Here is a 19177-nt window from a genome sequence, read left to right on the forward strand (position 1 = left end):
GACTTTTAAAACACCCTAGAGGGGCTACATAAGCAAGTGTGCTTCATATGCCCTCTGAGCTGTAAGTATTATTACTGTAAAGCTTATTTTATACACAGTAACTCTTGTGCTTTCCCATTCCCTGCAAGTGACACTGCAGTTGAAATGATTTAATACTGGATTATTTGGTTCTGAAGAAAGACAGCATGCTTGTTCCCTAATGATATCATCATTGCCTGCAACAGATTCTTCATGACATGTTAAGCAGCAGAAGTATCTGACACAGCTGTCAGCTGTTGTTTTCCGAGTAGGTAATAATTATGAATTTGTAAGGTACAAAAGGAAACAATAAAAAAGCTGCTAAATTACGACAAACAAAACCAAACTATTCTTGTATTATATTAAATTTCAGAGTGGGTCACTGAGCTCTGGAAATAAAATCTAATTATTTTCAGTTGAAAAGTTCAATGTCACTATTATGATATGACCTAGTTTTTGAAGCTCTTGAAATTTTTGGTGAGATAATAAAGATTGGCTCTATTTTGTCTCTATGCAATAGGCCTGGGCATCATTTTTAATATACAAAACATGCCACAAAATTATGCACATTTTTTAAATAAATTGAGATATCATTGTTAGTTGAATTTAAGGAACGTCAGTGTTAGACATCAAGAGCAACCAAGTGGTACAGTTATATAACGTTGAACTGTGTATGCAGCATTACACTCAAATGTAAATTATGTTGCATGCATAACGAAACAAATAACATTTTCCAGGGGCTCAGCTGATTATTATAATGAAGTAAGTGTTGCACTCGCCATTAATTTCCTAATCAGTATTTATGGACTTTGCATTTCATACTTTTATTAATCTAATGACATTATTCATTTAAGATCTGATCTGGGCATGCATGTTTCCACTGCCCATTAGTTTTATTTAGAAGTGAAGACATTTCATTGTGTGAAAAATGAATGTTATTAAGAGACTTTGTTATTGGGCTGCTCCAGATAGACTATAAAATTTATTTATGCATTTATAAAGTTTATTTTCCTGTGTTTTGACTGAGAGAACTCAAAATGTCTGTGGTGTTTCTATGCAAAGATAATTTTGACTTGGTAAATTTATCAAATTCTCTCGAGACAGCGATTCTCAAGAGCTGAGAAATGGGCATGTAGTGCTGCAATATGTCTCACAAAAGGGGCTGTTTTGGATGACTCAGTAGAGATAGGAGACAACTTAAATGCATACTGAATTAAAAGAATATATAGATAGATATCTTAAACACCAACAATAAAAGTTTTTTTCCTTTATTATTCCAGGAAAACTGTATCAAAAGCTCTGTGGCGGGGAAAAAAAAAGTTTATTGTGATTTTTAAGATGAACTGATTGCTTAAAAAAGCCCACTAATAATTGTTTAAGATCCCAAATTGACACATGGTGCATAGGTGAAAGAAAAAATCTCAGTTTGGGTTGATTTAGAAGGATTTAGGTAGAGTTGGTGAAATTATAGTTTGTGAATAAATTATCTGATGAATTTCTCCTTTTATTCACTTTGAAAATTATTCCCAAACTCATCCTGATTTCTGTATAAGTATGCGTTACACACACATCCTGTTTTCTGTGCAAATAAGAATTGGTTGAAAAATTTCATCCAAGAGATTGCTCAAAAACTGTACTTTGATCCTCATTATTTGGAATAGATGTCACCTCGATCATGTAGTATTGTTTCTGCTTCCTGACTGGAAGATGGGAAGTTTATAAACAGGAGAAAACTTCATCTCAAATGAAGAGTAGTGCACTTATACAAAAGTTTGTGAAACGTTTGGATTCGAACATTTGCACAAATAAACCAGAGTTCATCTGAATTATTCAAAAACAACCAATGAGTATGATCTCACAAATACTAGCAACATGCTATGATCATTCATTAAACTATTTGAAAATGTTTTATTTAAAGTATTTAAAGTATTATTTAACCATCTCTGTTTTAGAATTGGACGCTGTTTCTAATTTGTCAATTTGTATAGATTTTAACAATGTTAGGCTCCCACCAGCCTCATCTTCAAAGTCATGAGGCCTGATTAGTAACCAAAGCTGAGAGGAGCCCTGGAAAGAAGTCAGGGAGAAAATTTGAGGAGAAATTGTGGAAAGGACATTTTAGAGGGACCCTAAGATATAAGGAATGGTAAACATAATTGGAGAGAGTAAAGGAAAAGGGAGCAGGGAAACTGGGTACTTGGTGGATAAAAAAGAACACAAAATGTAAGGGAGGAAAAGAAAGAGGTGATGTGACTAGACAATGGACCAGAAGAAAGGAATGAGAGAAAAGTAGGAAATGTATATGTTAATAGGGGGAAACATAAAAACAAAATGAAGTAAAGAAAAAGCAGAAGTGTAGCATATAGAGAAGGTATGTGGCAGCATGGGAAACAGAGGACTAGAAATGGGAAAGTAGAGGTGAGAGAGAAAAAATTGCATAGAAGGAGGCACATGTTGCTAGGTTTAGTCATTATCATAATAGCTTGTCACTTCAAAACAGCATCCAAGACCTGGTATTGTCACTTATTTTGAATAGTTCCTCAGGAGTACAGGACATTAACAGAGGGCACTCCATCTGGCAGAGACCAGGTGTTTGCGTAAGCTCTCCACATTCACATTTGGGGTCATTCTTCAGCTTCCACTTGGTCAAATTGTCATGAGTCTTTGCCATCCTAGCTCTCCAATGTCCCAAGAAACAGAAGTGGCAGTCCCAAAAGCCATAGGTTGATTAAAATATCCCAAACTTGTTTTATTTGTCACAAAGAAGAGTACTGTACACCAATATTTTTGCTCGAGGTCAGTGCCTGGAGGAAGTTGTTCTGAAGGAATCAGGTTCTCCAAGATCAGTAGTGGAATGTGTCCATTCAGCAGATGTCTTGGATCATGCACCTTTTTACTGAATGCATCCCACCTTATTGATGATGTTGCAATCTCTGTGAGACAGTATAGTGATAATGTGGGAGCTGGGTTCAAAGTCCCTGTGATGATACTACAGGATTGATTGAATTTAGTTTCTATTTTGTGTGCACAGCTTGAGCTAACTGGCTTTTTAAATAACTCACCCAGTTCCCCCACCTGATTGAATAATTAACTTCTATTACCCCAATCAGCATTCTCTGGGAACTAGTTGGTGTCAGATGATCAGAGTATAGGCTCACTTGTTAATTTCCCATTCTCCTTCCCACCACTGTTGAGTCTGCTAGTATTAGACCTTCATTTTCAAAGAGACTAAATAAATAGTGCAATACTGCATTTCAAACATCTACATGTTCTGTACATATGTATATATTTCTCTCTTTTTGTGTCCTTGTTCAGAAAAGGTTGGCCATTGCTACTATTTTGGATCACAGTTGAACAAATATATATTGTTGTGACAGCTTTTGATTAGAGTTTGACAATGATTGATAGGTGGTGTCTCTTTTCTATAAGATAAATGATGAATTTTAATAAAGAAAGTGACATTATAAAAATTGGGTACTTACCTTTTTGAAAGGATCTTTCTGTTTAAAATGTTTGGCTATTGTCTGCTGGATACTAGATCCTAGTGAATAGCTTATAATATATATATATTGTGTGTGTGGGTGTTTGTGTATACAAATATATAAAAGAATGTGAAAGTTACATAATTAGGTCCAAAAATACAATGAAAGCAAAACAAAATATCAATGGAGAGTCATGATCATTATTTCATTAGTGGGTCACAATGCAATTGCAGGAAGTTAGCTCCCCTTGGACAACTCTTCCCTACTCCTTCCAGGCTAACCAGAGTACAAAGGGAGATGGAAGCAAGGATTAGTTTATCTCCTTGTTCCAGTGCTTCTGCTTCTTGAATCCCCTCAGTCACTCCTTTTCTCCTTTGAGCTGTCTAGAAGAGAAAAAGTGGTGAGCCGTGGTTCAAACGATGCTTCTCTCAGTACTGCTGCCATCCCCTCCCTTCCCATACACATCCCAGCCTATGATATGGCTGGAGGAGGAAGGAGATGGTGGAGAAGGCATTAACCTTAATTCTCCTTTTCAGCAATATTAATATAACTTGGCATCTTTTGTTGCTTGGTTTTGGCTCTACCCATTTGAGATTTTTGGTTCCCTCAGAAACATCATCAGTTGAGTAGTGGGGCTCAAAGTACATAAGAACATAAGAAAGGCCGTACCGGGTCAGACCAAAGGTCCATCTAGCCCAGTATCTGTCTACCGACAGTGGCCAATGCCAGGTGCCCCTGAGGGAGTGAACCTAACAGGCAATGATCAAGTGATCTCTCTCCTGCCATCCATCTCCATCCTCTGACGAACAGAGGCTAGGGACACCATTTTTACCCATCCTGGCTAATAGCCATTTATGGACTTAGCCACCATGAATTTATCCAGTCCCCTTTTAAACATTGTTATAGTCCTAGCCTTCACAACCTCCTCAGGTAAGGAGTTCCACAAGTTGACTGTGCGCTGCGTGAAGAAGAACTTCCTTTTATTTGTTTTAAACCTGCTGCCTATTAATTTCATTTGGTGACCCCTAGTTCTTGTATTATGGGAATAAGTAAATAACTTTTCCTTATCCACTTTCTCAACATCACTCATGATTTTATATACCTCTATCATGTCCCCCCTTAGTCTTCTCTTTTCCAAACTGAAGAGTCCTAGCCTCTTTAATCTTTCCTCATATGGGACCCTCTCTAAACCCCTAATCATTTTAGTTGCTCTTTTCTGAACCTTTTCTAGTGCTAGAATATCTTTTTTGAGGTGAGGAGACCACATCTGTACACAGTATTCAAGATGTGGGCGTACCATGGATTTATATAAGGGCAATAATATATTCTCAGTCTTATTCTCTATCCCCTTTTTAATGATTCCTAACATCCTGTTTGCTTTTTTGACCGCCTCTGCACACTGAGTGGACATCTTCAGAGAACTATCCACGATGACTCCAAGATCTTTTTCCTGTCTCGTTGTAGCTAAATTAGCCCCCATCATGTTGTATGTATAGTTGGGGTTATTTTTTCCAATGTGCATTACTTTACATTTATCCACATTAAATTTCATTTGCCATTTTGTTGCCCAATCACTTAGTTTTGTGAGATCTTTTTGAAGTTCTTCACAATCTGCTTTGGTCTTAACTATCTTGAGTAGTTTAGTATCATCTGCAAACTTTGCCACCTCACTGTTTACCCCTTTCTCCAGATCATTTATGAATAAATTGAATAGGATTGGTCCCAGGACTGACCCTTGGGGAACACCACTAGTTACCCCTCTCCATTCTGAGAATTTACCATTAATTCCTACCCTTTGTTCCCTGTCCTTTAACCAGTTCTCAATCCATGAAAGGACCTTTCCTTTTATCCCATGACAGCTTAATTTACTTAAGAGCCTTTGGTGAGGGACCTTGTCAAAGGCTTTCTGGAAATCTAAGTACGCTATGTCCACCGGATCCCCCTTGTCCACATGTTTGTTGACCCCTTCAAAGAACTCTAATAGATTAGTAAGACACGATTTCCCTTTACAGAAACCATGTTAACTATTGCTCAAGAGTTTATGTTTTTCTATGTGTCTGACAATTTTATTCTTTACTATTGTTTCAACTAATTTGCCCGGTACCGACGTTAGACTTACCGGTCTGTAATTGCCGGGATCACCCCTAGAGCCCTTTTTAAATATTGGCGTTACATTAGCTAACTTCCAGTCATTGGGTACCGAAGCCGATTTAAAGGACAGGTTACAAACCTTAGTTAATAGTTCCACAACTTCACATTTGAGTTCTTTCAGAACTCTTGGGTGAATGCCATCTGGTCCCGGTGACTTGTTAATGTTGAGTTTATCAATTAATTCCAAAACCTCCTCTAGTGACACTTCAATCTGTGACAGTTCCTCAGATTTGTCACCTACAAAAGCCAGCTCAGGTTTGGGAATCTCCCTAACATCCTCAGCCGTGAAGACTGAAGCAAAGAATCCATTTAGTTTCTCCGCAATGACTTTATCATCTTTAAGCGCTCCTTTTGTATTTTCATCGTCAAGGGGCCCCACTGGTTGTTTAGCAGGCTTCCTGCTTCTGATGTACTTAAAAAACATTTTGTTATTATCTTTGGAGTTTTTGGCTAGCCGTTCTTCAAACTCCTCTTTGGCTTTTCTTATTACACTCTTGCACTTAAGTTGGCAGTGTTTGTGCTCCTTTCTATTTGCCTCACTAGGATTTGACTTCCACTTTTTAAAGGAAGTCTTTATCTCTCACTGCTTCTTTTACATGGTTGTTAAGCCACGGTGGCTCTTTTTTAGTTCTTTTACTGTTTTTCTTAATTTGGGGTATACATTGAAGTTGGGCCTCTATTATGGTGTCTTTAAAAAGGGCCCACGCAACTTGCAGGGATTTCACTTTAGTCACTGTACCTTGTAACTTTTGTCTAACTAACCCCCTAATTTTTGTATAGTTCCCCCTTTTAAAATTAAAGGCCACAGTGTTGGGCAGTTGAGATGTTCTTCCCACCACAGGGATGTTGAATGCTATTGTATTATGGTCACTATTTCCAAGCGGTCCTGCTATAGTTACCTCTTGGACCAGCTCCTGCGCTCCACTCAGGATTAAATCTAGAGTCGCCTCTCCCCTTGTGGGTTCCCGTACCAGCTGCTCCATGAAGCAGTCATTTAAAGTATCGAGAAATTTTATCTCTGCATTTCATCCTGAAGTGAAATGTTCCCAGTCAATATGGGGATAATTGAAATCCCCCACTATTATTGGGTTCTTAATTTTGATAGCCTCTCTAATTTCCCTTAGCATTTCATCATCACTATTACTGTCCTGGTCAGGAGGTCGATAATAGATCCCTACTGTTATATTTTTACTAGAGCATGAAATTTCTATCCATAGAGACTCTATGGAACCTGTGGATTCGCTTAAGAGTTTTACTTCATTTGAATCTACACTTTCTTTCACATATAGTGCCACTCCTCCCCCTGCACGGCCTGTCCTGTCCTTCCGATATATTTTGTACCCCGGAATGATTGTTTCCCATTGATTGCTCTCAGTCCACCAGGTTTCTGTGATGCCTATTATATCTATATCCTCCTTGATCACAAGGCACTCTAGTTCACCCATCTTATTATTTAGACTTCTGGCATTTGTGTACAAGCACTTTACAAACTTGTCCCTGTTTATTAGCCTGCCTTTTTCTGATGTGCCAGATTCTTTTTTATGTGACTGTTTATCATCTGATCCGGCCCTTACATTATACTTCTCATTCCTCTGCTCCCGACTATAACCTGGAGATTCTCTATCAGACTCTCCCCTAAGAGAAGTCTGTGTCCGATCTACACGCTCCTCTGCAGCAGTCGGCTTTCCCCCATCTCCTAGTTTAAAAACTGCTCTACAACCTTTTTAATGTTTAGTGCCAGCAGTCTGGTTCCACTTTGGTTTAGGTGGAGCCCATCTCTCCTGTATAGGCTCCTCCCATCCCAGAAGTTTCCCCAGTTCCTAATGAACGTGAACCCCTCCTCTCTACACCATCGTCTCATCCACGCATTGAGACTCTGAAGCTCTGCCTGCCTACCTGGCCCTGCATGTGGAACTGGGAGCATTTCTGAAAATGCCACCATAGAGGTCCTGGATTTCAGTCTCTTCCCTAGCAGCCTAAATTTGGCTTCCAGGACATCTCTCCTACCCTTCCCTATGTCATTGGTACCTACATGTACCACGACCACCGGCTCCTCCCCAGCACTACACATAAGTCTATCTAGATGCCTCGAGAGATCCGCAACCTTCGCACCAGGCAGGCAAGTCACCATACGGTTCTCCCGGTCATCACAGACCCAGCTATCTACATTTCTAATAATCGAATCTCCCATTACTAACACCTGCCTTTTCCTAGAAACTGGAGTTCCCTCCCCCGGAGAGGCAACCTCAGTGCGAGAGGCAACCCCAGCACCATCTGGAAGGAGGGTCCCAACTACGGGAAGGTTTCCCTCTGCTCCCATCGACTGCTCTACTTCCCTGGGCCCTTCTTCCTCCTCAACAGCACAGGAGCTGTCTAAGCGGAGGTGGGACAATTCTACAGTGTCCCGGAAAGCCTCATCAACATACCTCTCTGCCTCTCTCAGCTCCTCCAGTTCCGCCACCCTGGCCTCCAAAGCCCGTACATGGTCTCTGAGGGCCAGGAGCTCCTTGCACCGATTGCACACATACGCCACCCGCCCACAGGGCAGGTAATCATACATGCGACAGTCAGTGCAATAAACTGGATAGCCCCCACTTTGCTTATGTTCTTATGTTCTTATGGACTCTACTTTAAGAGAAGGTCATTATTGTCGGATAATGAGTGAAGAAATGGCCTTCTGTTTTGGAAAGCTAACTTTTTTTATTCCATTACAGAGAGAAAAATATTTTTTTCTCTTTGGTAAATCATTGATGGGGACCATTATTGGATAACTGTAAATTAATTGGTAAATTTTCTCTATGAGAACCTAAACTTTTGTTTTGAAATCTGTTTAATTGGTTATTCTCTCTTGGGACTCTTTTTTCAAGACTGATTTCCTATGGAGAGAAGGGCATCAAATAAACCTTGGCAACTGAAATCATTGGATCAATGTCTAAAACAAGGATTAAGCACGGTATAGGGAAAGCAAGCTCCAGACGTGGGTATGGTCGCTGGCCTTTTGGCCAGGGAGTCTCTTCATCTGGAATATGGAGGAATTTCTTTGATTATATTTATATACAGTATTAAATGGATGAAAAATTCAGTGCTGTAATAGTTATTGAATTGGGGGTTCAGTATGTAGACAGCCAAAAACAAAAAATCTGGAGTTGTTAAAAGTACAGGCTTAAATGAAAATTGAATTTAACAATTTGAAATCTTTTTTTCCAGTTATTTTAGCTGAAAAAACATTGCAATTCAATATAAAATATAAATATTCAAGAACAATTCTTGTGTGGTTAATCTTCAAGTATTAGGTTTAAACCAGGGTTTAGAAGGAAAAAATATGGTTAGTACCTTACCTGCTTTGTTGGAGGAAATTTTATATGTTAAATTTGAACAGCCTTTCATTAGTGAAAAGGTGTTTAGTGGTCTAATTTCTTGTTTTTCATTTAATAGTAATGGAAGTTCTGGATAAGACATTTGTCAGACATTTTAAATAGTTTTTCTCTTTGTATTAAAAACCAAAAACCAAAGCTCGATATATACATAAAAGAAAAAAAAGCAATATTTTATTATAAATATCCCTGAATGTGTCTTAATATTGTAAAATACTCCTCAAATTGGAGATTTAAATTTTTTATTTTGATTAATTACTTTTAATAAATGTGATGCCCAAGTGGATTTTTTTCCTAGGAAAGTTATAAGCAACAGGTGCGGTAGTTATTTTCTGAGCTGATGGTAGGGGGAAATTGACATCTAAATACTCTAATTGTGGGGGGTTTGTTTTGTTGTCCCCTCCTAAGAAAATCAAGCTGGTTCTGATGAGGAATTTCAGTTGACAAAAGTTTATATTTCCTGGAGTTTAATTATTTGACATTTTTCCCCCTTAAATTGAATAGTCGTTGGCATATAGTTAAGAAGAAATTGTTATCATAGAACCTTTTTTAACCAGGCGGTTAGCTCAGATATGTTGTTGTACACTTCCAGCATTATTTGTTTATCTATTACTGGAACAGCAAGTGACAAGCTAATGAAATCATTTATGGTATCCTGAGGTTTATTGTAAATTACAGATATAACATTTCTATATGACTGTAAAGTGACAGTTTTAGTTGTTTACAAATCAGTTTTCTTCCTGGATTTTTGCTGCATGTTTTGCTACATAACCCATGCTGGATATACACTGTGCCTCCATGGCCTGGCTGCCACCCCACCTTGAGTCATAATCACGTCTTATCGCTTCACTGAAAGTTTCAGTCGCTGGCAGTTTTGACATTCAATTGCAGCCTGCCAGAGCAGTTCCCATGATTCATGCTTCTGACTGACTTTGATTGCTTCTTTCTTTTCTGTATACAGGACACACAGGCTTGGATCCACAAAGGTACTTAGGCATTGCGACACTCAGCGTTGCAGTGCCTAACTTTCAGACACCTAGAAAATTACAGGAACAACATTGCTAGCCACAAAGACTGAGTTAGGTGCCTAGGCTCCTTGTACAATGAATTGAGAGAGAGAGAGAGAGAGATTGCTCTTCCCTCTACAATGAATGGAGAGAGAGAGAGATCCTTAGAATGGGATCCACAAAGACAGCTTGCTGGTCAAATAGGAGTTGATAACAGGAGGGATAAGTTCCAAGGCCCACTCCTCTCATGGAGATAGGCACCTTGACAGGACCTCCCTTATAATCTCTTGCCCAATGATGAGAGTACTGATTTAAGTCCCCCTTTCTGCCTGATGAGAAGGAATGTGAGCAGGGATCTACCACCTCTCAGGTGAATGCTCTAATCACGTGGTATGGGATGTGGGGCTCCCTCATACTGGCCTATTGAAGTTGTTCCACTTCAGTTAAATAATTGAATAAATCAATATTAATTGGGCCAGAGAGTGAAAAATCACTCTATAGCCCAGGGATTAGAGCACTCATTTGAGGTGGCAGATGCCAGATCAAATTCCTTCTTCCCGTCAGGTGAGGTGTGGAGAGAAGGGGAATTTGAACTGGCAGTCTCCCACATCCATAGAATTTAGGACCCGGAAGGACCACTAGATCATCTAATCTGACCTCCTCTGTATCACAGGCCATCAAAGCAGCCAGCACCCGCACACTAAACCCAGCAAACAAAATGAGACCAAAATATTACAGCCCACAGGAGACTATATTATTATGTGCCATGAGCAGAGAAAGGAGGGACTGAGGTGCCCAAGTGCTTGAGGCACCCGCAATGTCAGGATAATCCTGGTAAGTGATCCACAGCCTAAAGAGAAAGGAGAACTGCCTCCAAGGTGACTGCCATTCTGGGGCAAATTCTCCCCTGACCCAGAGCCTGACCCTACATATGTCATTTAGACCCTGATCACATGAGCATGAATTAGCCAGCAAAGCACCTGAGAGAGAGAATTCTTGGTGCCACTTTAAAGCTTTAGTCTACTCTGCCTAATGTCCTATCTCCAGCTGTGGCCCTCTCTGATGTTTCAGAGGAAGATTTAAAAAAAAAATACCTGCCCAAAATACATTGGGGGAAAAATTCCCTTCCTGACCCCTGCCAGTGGCTGGCTGAAACCCTGAAGCATGACTTTAGGAACATAAGACATAAACCAGAAGTGAGCTGCAGTGATGTTGAGCCCTACCCTTTCATCACAAGTGACCCTGTCATACAACTGCATTCATAAATTTGTTCACCTCTCTCTTAAAACTAATTAAATCCTTTGCCTCCACAACTCCTATTGGGAGGCTGTTGTAGAATGTCACCCCTCTGATAGTTAGAAAGCCTCTTCTAATTTCCAGCCTGAATTTGTTCCTGGCCAGTTTATATCTGTTTATTCTTGTGTCAACATTGTCCTTTAGTTTAAATAGCTCTTCACCCTCCCTGATATTTACCCTCCTAATGAACTTATAGAGAGCAATCATATCCCCTCTCAGGCTTCTTTCTGCTAGACTAAACAAGCCAAGCTCGTCCTGTCTTCTCTCATAAGACAAACCCTCCATTCCCCTGATCATCTTGGTAGATCCTCTCTGCACCTGTTTCAGTTTGAATTCATCTTTCTTGAACATGGGTGACCAGAATTGTACATAGTATTCCAATTGAGTCATACCAGAGACTTGTACATTGGAATTAATACTTCTCTAGCTCTACTGGAAAGGCCGCACCAAATACATTTAAAGATTGCATTAGCCTTTTTCAGATCCACATCACATTGGTGACTCAGAGTCATCCTGTGATCGACTCAGCACCCAAGTCTCTCTCCTCCTCTGTCACTTCCAACTGATAAGCCCCCAGGTTGTGTCAGAAATTATTATTATTAGACCCTCATTGCATGATCTTCCACTTTGTACTATTGAATTTCGTCCCATTTCTGTCACTCCAATCTTCAAGGTCTTACAGATCTTCCTGTATAATACTCCAGTCATCCTCTATATTGACAATGCCTCCCAACTTTGTGTCATCAACAAACTTCATTAGCATGCTGCTACTTTTTCTGCCAAGGTCATTTATAAAAATATTGAATAAGACTGGTTCCAAGACTGATACTTAAGGAACATCACTAGCAACCTCCCTCCAGTCTGATAATTCACCTTGCAGCACAGCCCATTGCCTTCTTGCCTTTTATCCCACTCCTTATCTACCTTATCTTATCTCCTAATAATTTCCCATGTGGTACTCTGTCAAGTGCTCTACTGAAGTTCCAGTATATTAGATGTACTGCACTTTCCTTATCTAAATCTGTTATTTTCTCGAAGAAGGAAATCAGGTTAGTCTGGCGTGATCTGCCTTTGATAAAGCCATGTTGCCTTACAGCCCCTTTACTTTGATAAATTTAATTATTCTTTCCATCACAATTTGTTCTAAAGCCTTGCATAATGCTGAGGTCAGACTAACAGGTTGGTGTATGCCTGCTTCGCTTTTTTCCCATTTCTTAAATTAGATATAATGTTAGCTATTCTCCATTCATATCGTACTACCTCTGAATAGATAGATTTATTAAAAATCTTACCAGACTAGCAATCTCATGTACCATTTATTTAAGTATTCCTGGATGGAAATGATCTGATTCCCCTGATCTGAGTGCATTAAGCTCTTTAAATTTTTCTTCCACCTTAGATGTGGTCATTTCCATTTCTTGACACACATTTCCATCAGTAATGCTGCCTTCATGCACATGTTCCATATTATCACCCTTATTGAAAACTGAGGCAAAGTATTCATTTAGCTTTGGGGCCATCTGTAGATTACCTTTAATCTCCTTCCCATCTACAATACCTAGCAGCTCAATCTCCTCCTCCTTTATTCTCTTTTTATTAACATAACTAGAAAACCCTATTATTCATTTTAATTTCCTCAGCAAGAACTAATTCAGCATGACTTTTAGCAATTCTCACTTTATTCCTACATTTTCTAATCTCCATGACGTAGTTTTCTTTGGTGATCCCCCCTTTTCCCATTCCCTATAGGCTCTCTGCTTATTCCTAATAACCATTTTGTGGTGGTTATTCATCCAGCTGGGCTTGGAGCCTTTCCCTACAAGTTTCTTCCCAGCACAAAGTGTGATCAGGTGTCTGGGATGGACAACACTGAGAATGCCACACTCAGGGCAAACTGCAAGAAATAGGGCAGACCATCCCTACAACAATGGTGTACCACACTGGTTAACCAGAAGCCCCACATAGTCCCCTTTGGCATTCCAAACCTTGGCTCCCATCCAGACAACCAAGTCTAATATAATGATAGGTTACTGAAAACCCAATTCACCATATGTGAAGTTCTTACTAATCTAAAAGGATCAGACACTTACTCCATGTCAATATATAATTCAGATCTCATCAAATTGTCTGTAATTGACCATCTTGATTATCACTACAAAAGTTTTTTTCCTGCTGATAACAGGTCATCTTAATTAATTAGCCTCAGAGTTGGTATGGCATCTTCTCTGTATGTACATATATACTTTTCTTATGTGTTCCATTCAATGCATCTGATGAAGTGGGCTGTAGCCCATGAAAGCTTATGCTCAAATAAATTTGTTAGTCTCTAAGGTGCCACAAGTACTCCTGTTCTTTTTTCAAATATCACAGTCAGCCAATCCTTAGTAAACTAACTAAAGATTCATTTATAATTCTCTAATTTTCTCTTATTAATAGTCAATAGACTATACACATACAAATGACTGCAAAGTGCTTATATCAGGTCTAGACAATGGGCTAGACTGCTAGCTTGCCAAAGGCTCTCTGGTAACTTCCAAATGATTGGAAGGTCCTCAGACCATAGTTCAAGATGCTCCTTTTAATTGTAAATCCACAGTCAAGAGAATGAGAGCAGGAAAGAGGCAAAATGGAGGTGTATTCAGGGCCGCCCAGAGGGGGGGGCAAAAGGGGCAATTTGCCCCGGGCCCCACAGGGGCCCCCACGAGAGTTTTTCGGGGCCCCTGGAGCGGGGTCCTTCACTCGCTCCGGGGGGCCCGGAAAACTCTTGCATTCCGGGACCCGCCGCCGAAGTGCCCCGAAGCCCCACGGTGGGGGCCCCCTGCCGCCGAATTACTGCCGAAGACCGGGCTGCACTTCGGCGGTGAGTCCTGCTTCAGTGGTAATTCGGCGGCGGGGGGGCCCCCGCCACAGGTCTTCGGGGCACTTCGGCGGCGGGTCCCGGAACGGAAAGGCCCCCTGCTGCCGAAGACCCCAGGTCCCCGGAATCCTCTGGGCGGCCCTGGGTGTATTTTGTATTCTTTACCATGTGCATGGAAATTTACTGTCCCAAATAAAGCCCACAGCCCAAGTGCATGGAAAGTTACTGGCCCAAAATGGAATCCAGGGTCACATGTCATTACATGCTTTGCTGACTCAGGGGCAGCCATTGTCCATATCCTTGCTGAGGCATCCACAGGAAAGGCTTACTGGCCCATTGTGAGCTGAGTACCCTAACTGGGGGAGGGATAGCTCAGTGGTTTGAGCACTGGCCTACTAAGTCAAGCATTGTGAGTTCAATCCTTGAGCTGGCCCCTTAGGGATCTGGGGCAAAATCAATAATTGGTCTTGCTAGTGAAGGCACAGGGCTGGACTCAACGACTTTTCAGGGTCCCATCCAGCTCTTTGAACTAAGTATATTATAATTATCATAACACATAGCTGTCCATGCCTGATATAAATCTACCTACAGAGTGTCACCCAGGAATCACCACATATTTAAGGTCCAGCTATATAGCCAATATTCATAACTTCAGATTCAAGGATGATACATGCATATAAACAAGATAATCATACTTATCAAATCATAACTTTTCCACTGATACCTCATGTAACAAGATTTGTGGAAACTGTGTAACAGTGATATAAATGGTCACCTTTCTCATTCACAGCATCACAGTAGGGATGCAAATTTCAGACCATTTTGTGTAATTGATTTGGAAGAAATTACAAGCCTCCTCTACATTTAAGTCCTTGAGCTCTTCAGTCTAGCTGACTTTAACTTGCACTTAATTTTCCCAAATCTGCCCTTTTGAAATAAAAAAAACATTGTTGATAACCTGATTTTGATTATCCTTCCATTGCATTTAAACTGAATCAACTCATGACCACTCAACAGAAGTTTATTTCCTATAACCAACTCTTCTGTGATGCCATCACTATTTACTAAAACCAAGTCTAAATTGCATGACCTCTTGTTGGTTCAGTGACAGTCTGATGAAGAAAACTGTCATCTATCACATCCAGGAATAAGTGGGCCCTACTATTATTAGTTTATTCTTCAGTCTATATCCGGGAAGTTAGTCTTCCATTATGACACAATTTACAGAAGTATTTCTCTCTCTAATAACTTTAACAAGATCACCATCCGTATCTGGAAGACCCCAAACACTATTCCAACAGAACCTTTTTAAAAATCCTTCCCCAAAGTGATTTTGACCCAAAGAGATTCAGTTCTGTCCATACTATATCTTGGTATTTCTTTACAGTTTACTGTACAGTGCTTTATTGATATACAGTACTACCCCACCACCTTTACCAGGGGCATACCCTAACCACTGGGCTAAAGAATATGAGATGTCTGCATCCCTCTGGGCTGTGTTGTGGAATTAGCCAGTGTCTAAGCCAGTGATGGGCAACCTGCAGCCCACGGGCCGCACATGGCCTGTCAGGTAATCCACTGGTGGGCCATGAGACAGTTTGTTTACATTTGCATGGCTGCCCGCAGCTCCCAGTGACAGCAGTTCACCATTCCCGGTCAATGGGAGCTCCAGGAAGCAATGTCCAGCATGTCCCTGTGGCCAACCATGGTGAACTTCAGCCACTGGGAGCTGCAGGGGGCTGTGCGTGCTGATAGTCAACATCAGCAAAATGTCTCATGGTCCACAATCAGATTACCCTGGTGGGCCGCATGCTGCCTGCAGGCCGCAGGTTGCCAACCACTGGGTTATAGAATCAGAACCATAGGGTGAGAAGGGACCCCAAATGTCATCTAGTCTAACCCCCTGCCAAGAGGCAGGATTTTTCTGTCTAAACAATCCAAGACAGATGGCTATCCAGCCTCCTTTTGAAAACCTCCAGTGAAGGAGCTTCCATGACTTCCTTAGGCAGCCTATTCCATTGTCCTACTGTTCTTACAGTTAGGAAGGTTTTTCCTGAGATTTAATCTAAATCTGCTATGCTGTAGTTTGAACCCATTGCCTCTTGTCCTGCCCTCTGTGTCAAGAGAGAACAATTTTTCTCCATCTTCCATATGGCAGCTTTTCAAGTATTTGAAGACTGATATCATATCCCCTTTAATCTCCTCTTTTCCACATTAACCATACCCAGTTCCTTTGGCTTTTGCTCATATGGCTTGCATTCCATCATCTTTGTTACTCTCCTCTGGATCCTTTTCAGATCTGCTACATCCTTTTTATACATTGGTGACCAAAATGGGACACACTACTCCATCTGACTTGACTTGCATGCTATGCCTTGGTTAAAGAAACCTAAAATTGCACTTGCTTTTTTTGCAACAGCGTTACATTGTTGTTGAGGATGTGATCCACCAACTCCCAAATCATTCTCAGCAGCACTGCTGCCAAGCCAGTTGTCCCCCATTCTGTTTGTGCATTTGGTTTTTCTTCTCTAAATGTAGCACCTTACATTTCTCTTTGTTGAATTTAATTTTGTTGTGTATAGCCCAATTTTCGAGTTTATCAAGATTCTTTGAATTTTAGCTCTATCCTCCAAATTATTTGCCAGCCCCCTTGCTTTGTGTCATCTGCAAATTTGATCAGTATGCTCTCTATACCAACATATGGGTCGTTAATAAAGATGTTAAGTAACATTGGACCCAAAACAGATCTTTGTGAAACCCCACTTGAGTCCTCCTTCCAATCTGAAAACCTTCCATTAATAGTTACTCTTTGTTTACAGTTGTTTAACAAATTATGTATCCACTTTAGTGGTAGTTCTGCCCAGCCCACATTTCTCCAGTTTACGTATCAGAATGTCATGTGGGATTGTGTCAATAATCTTGTAAAGTCCAAGTATATTATGGGGGAGGAATAGTTTGGTGGTTTGAGCATTGGCCTGATAAACCCAGGGTTGTGAATTCAATCCTTGAGGGGGTAATTTGGGGATTGGTCCTGCTTTGAGCCAGGGGTTGGACTAGATGACCTTCCGAGGTCCCTAATAATCTATGATTCTATGTCCACCATATTCCCTTTCTCCACCAAGCCAGATATATTGTCAGAAAGGGAAATCAAGATGGATTCTTTCCTTATTTTAAGGAAAGACACAGTCAGCTCAAAAATCACACTTCTTATTTTCATGTTGATCTTTCTATAGTGCCACTTTGGTGCCCCATCCCCTCTCCCTCCCTAACTCTTCCCCAACCTCACTCACTTTCACTGGGCTGGCGCAGGGGGTTGGGCTGCGGAAGGGGTATGTTCTCTGGGATGGGGTGCAGGCTCTGGGGTGGGGCTGGGGATGAGGTGTTTGGGGTGCAGGAGGGGGCTCCAGGCTGGACCAGGGGATTGGAGTGCTTTGGGGTGAAGGCGCCAGCTGCGGGTGAAGCTGGGTATGAGGGGTTTGGAGTGTGGGAGGGGATTCTGGGCTGGGGCAGGAGGCTGGAGTGCAGGGGGAGGTGCGGGGTCCCGCTGGTGCTTTCCACAGCACCGAGGAAGTGGTCACCGTCTCCCTGCGTATTCAGGGTGGAGGCAGCGCACATAGCTTCCCAGTCCCTGGATGCCTTCCTTAGCCCCATGCTGTGCCATCAGCAGGACTTTTAATGGATTTCAGTTTAAGGGCTCAATTGTGCAAACGTGTCTGTGAGTATTTTCATGAATAAGAGTAATTCCACTGAATTCTAGAACACAATAAAAATGACAGACAAATGAGACAAGTGAGAATAACAACATGAAAATCAGTACAGTACCTCTTTCCATCTGTTAAGGGATCATGGAGTGCTAGAACTGGAAAAAAAATACATGCACGCCTTTCAAAATGTGTGTGTATATAAATATAATTTTTTTATGTTAATATATTATAGATTTATAGACTAAGCCTAGAAGTGCCCATTATGTTTATCAAGACTGATCTCATGAATAACACAGGCCAAAAAACCTCATCCAGTAATTTTGCATCAAGCCCATAACTTCTGTTTGAGCATAGAGTGTTCTTTAGAAAGAGATCCAGCCTTGATTTAAAGACTTGAATTGATGGAGAATTATTCCAAGGTAAGTTGTTCTAATAGTTAATTAGCCTCACAGTTAAAAACATGTGTGTTATTTCTAGTTTGAATTTGTCTAGCTTCAGATTCCCACCAATGGATCTCATTAACCATTTTTTTGCTAGATGAAAGAACTATCAGAAATTTCTTCCCCAAGTAAGTACTCAGAGACTGTGAATAAGTCACCTCTTAATTTTCTCTTGGGTAAACTAAATAGATTGAGATGCTTGAATCTCTCAATATGTCAGATTTTCAAGATCTTAAATCCTTTTGGTAGCTCTTTTCTGAAACCTTCCAATTTGTCCATATCATTTTTGAACTGTGTGTATCAGAACAGGACTAAGTACTCCAGTAATGGTTTCATTTATGCTATATACATTACTCCTACTTGATTTTCCCCTGTTTACATATCAAAGGATTGCATTCGCCCTTCTGGCTACATCATCACACTGTGAGCTCATGTTTAATTGGTTATCTATCATTACCCCTAACTCCATTTCAGGATGCAATCCTTATCTTATGGTTTGAGGGAAAAAAGACCATCAGGAGGGCATACAGTGGAGAGGAAGTAAAGTTTGGAAAGCCAAACAATAGAACTGAGTCTTGAGGTTAGTGAGAAGGGGAGAGTGCAATGTTAATGGAGTGGTGGTGAGGAAAGAGAGAGAGAGAAACAAACTAATTGAAGCCAATGGCAAAATGTCCATTAACTTCCTTGGGAACAGGATTTCACCCAGAGCATCCTTTTAACAGGTTAAAACTAAATGACAACTTGAGTGATAGCTGGTGGGAAATACACTGGGATAGGTGTGAATGTGCTGCTAATGGAATTGCAAAACCTGGCATTTGGTCAAGTATTCAACATGCTCTATTTTAGAT

General features: G+C 40.7%; 1 long non-coding RNA gene across 1 annotated transcript; it reads right to left on the minus strand.

Annotated features, from left to right (window-relative positions):
* Positions 1–1983: 1983 nt before the first annotated feature.
* Positions 1984–18044, minus strand: LOC120395835. The gene is made up of 3 exons (XR_005592842.1): positions 18008–18044; positions 3501–3883; positions 1984–2951 (listed from the first exon to the last, which is right to left on the minus strand). It is a non-coding gene; the product is annotated as an uncharacterized LOC120395835 (long non-coding RNA).
* Between the last annotated feature and the right edge of the window lie 1133 nt (positions 18045–19177).

This window comes from Mauremys reevesii, linkage group 1 (assembly GCF_016161935.1).
Source record: "Mauremys reevesii isolate NIE-2019 linkage group 1, ASM1616193v1, whole genome shotgun sequence".
NCBI lineage: Eukaryota > Metazoa > Chordata > Testudines > Geoemydidae > Mauremys > Mauremys reevesii.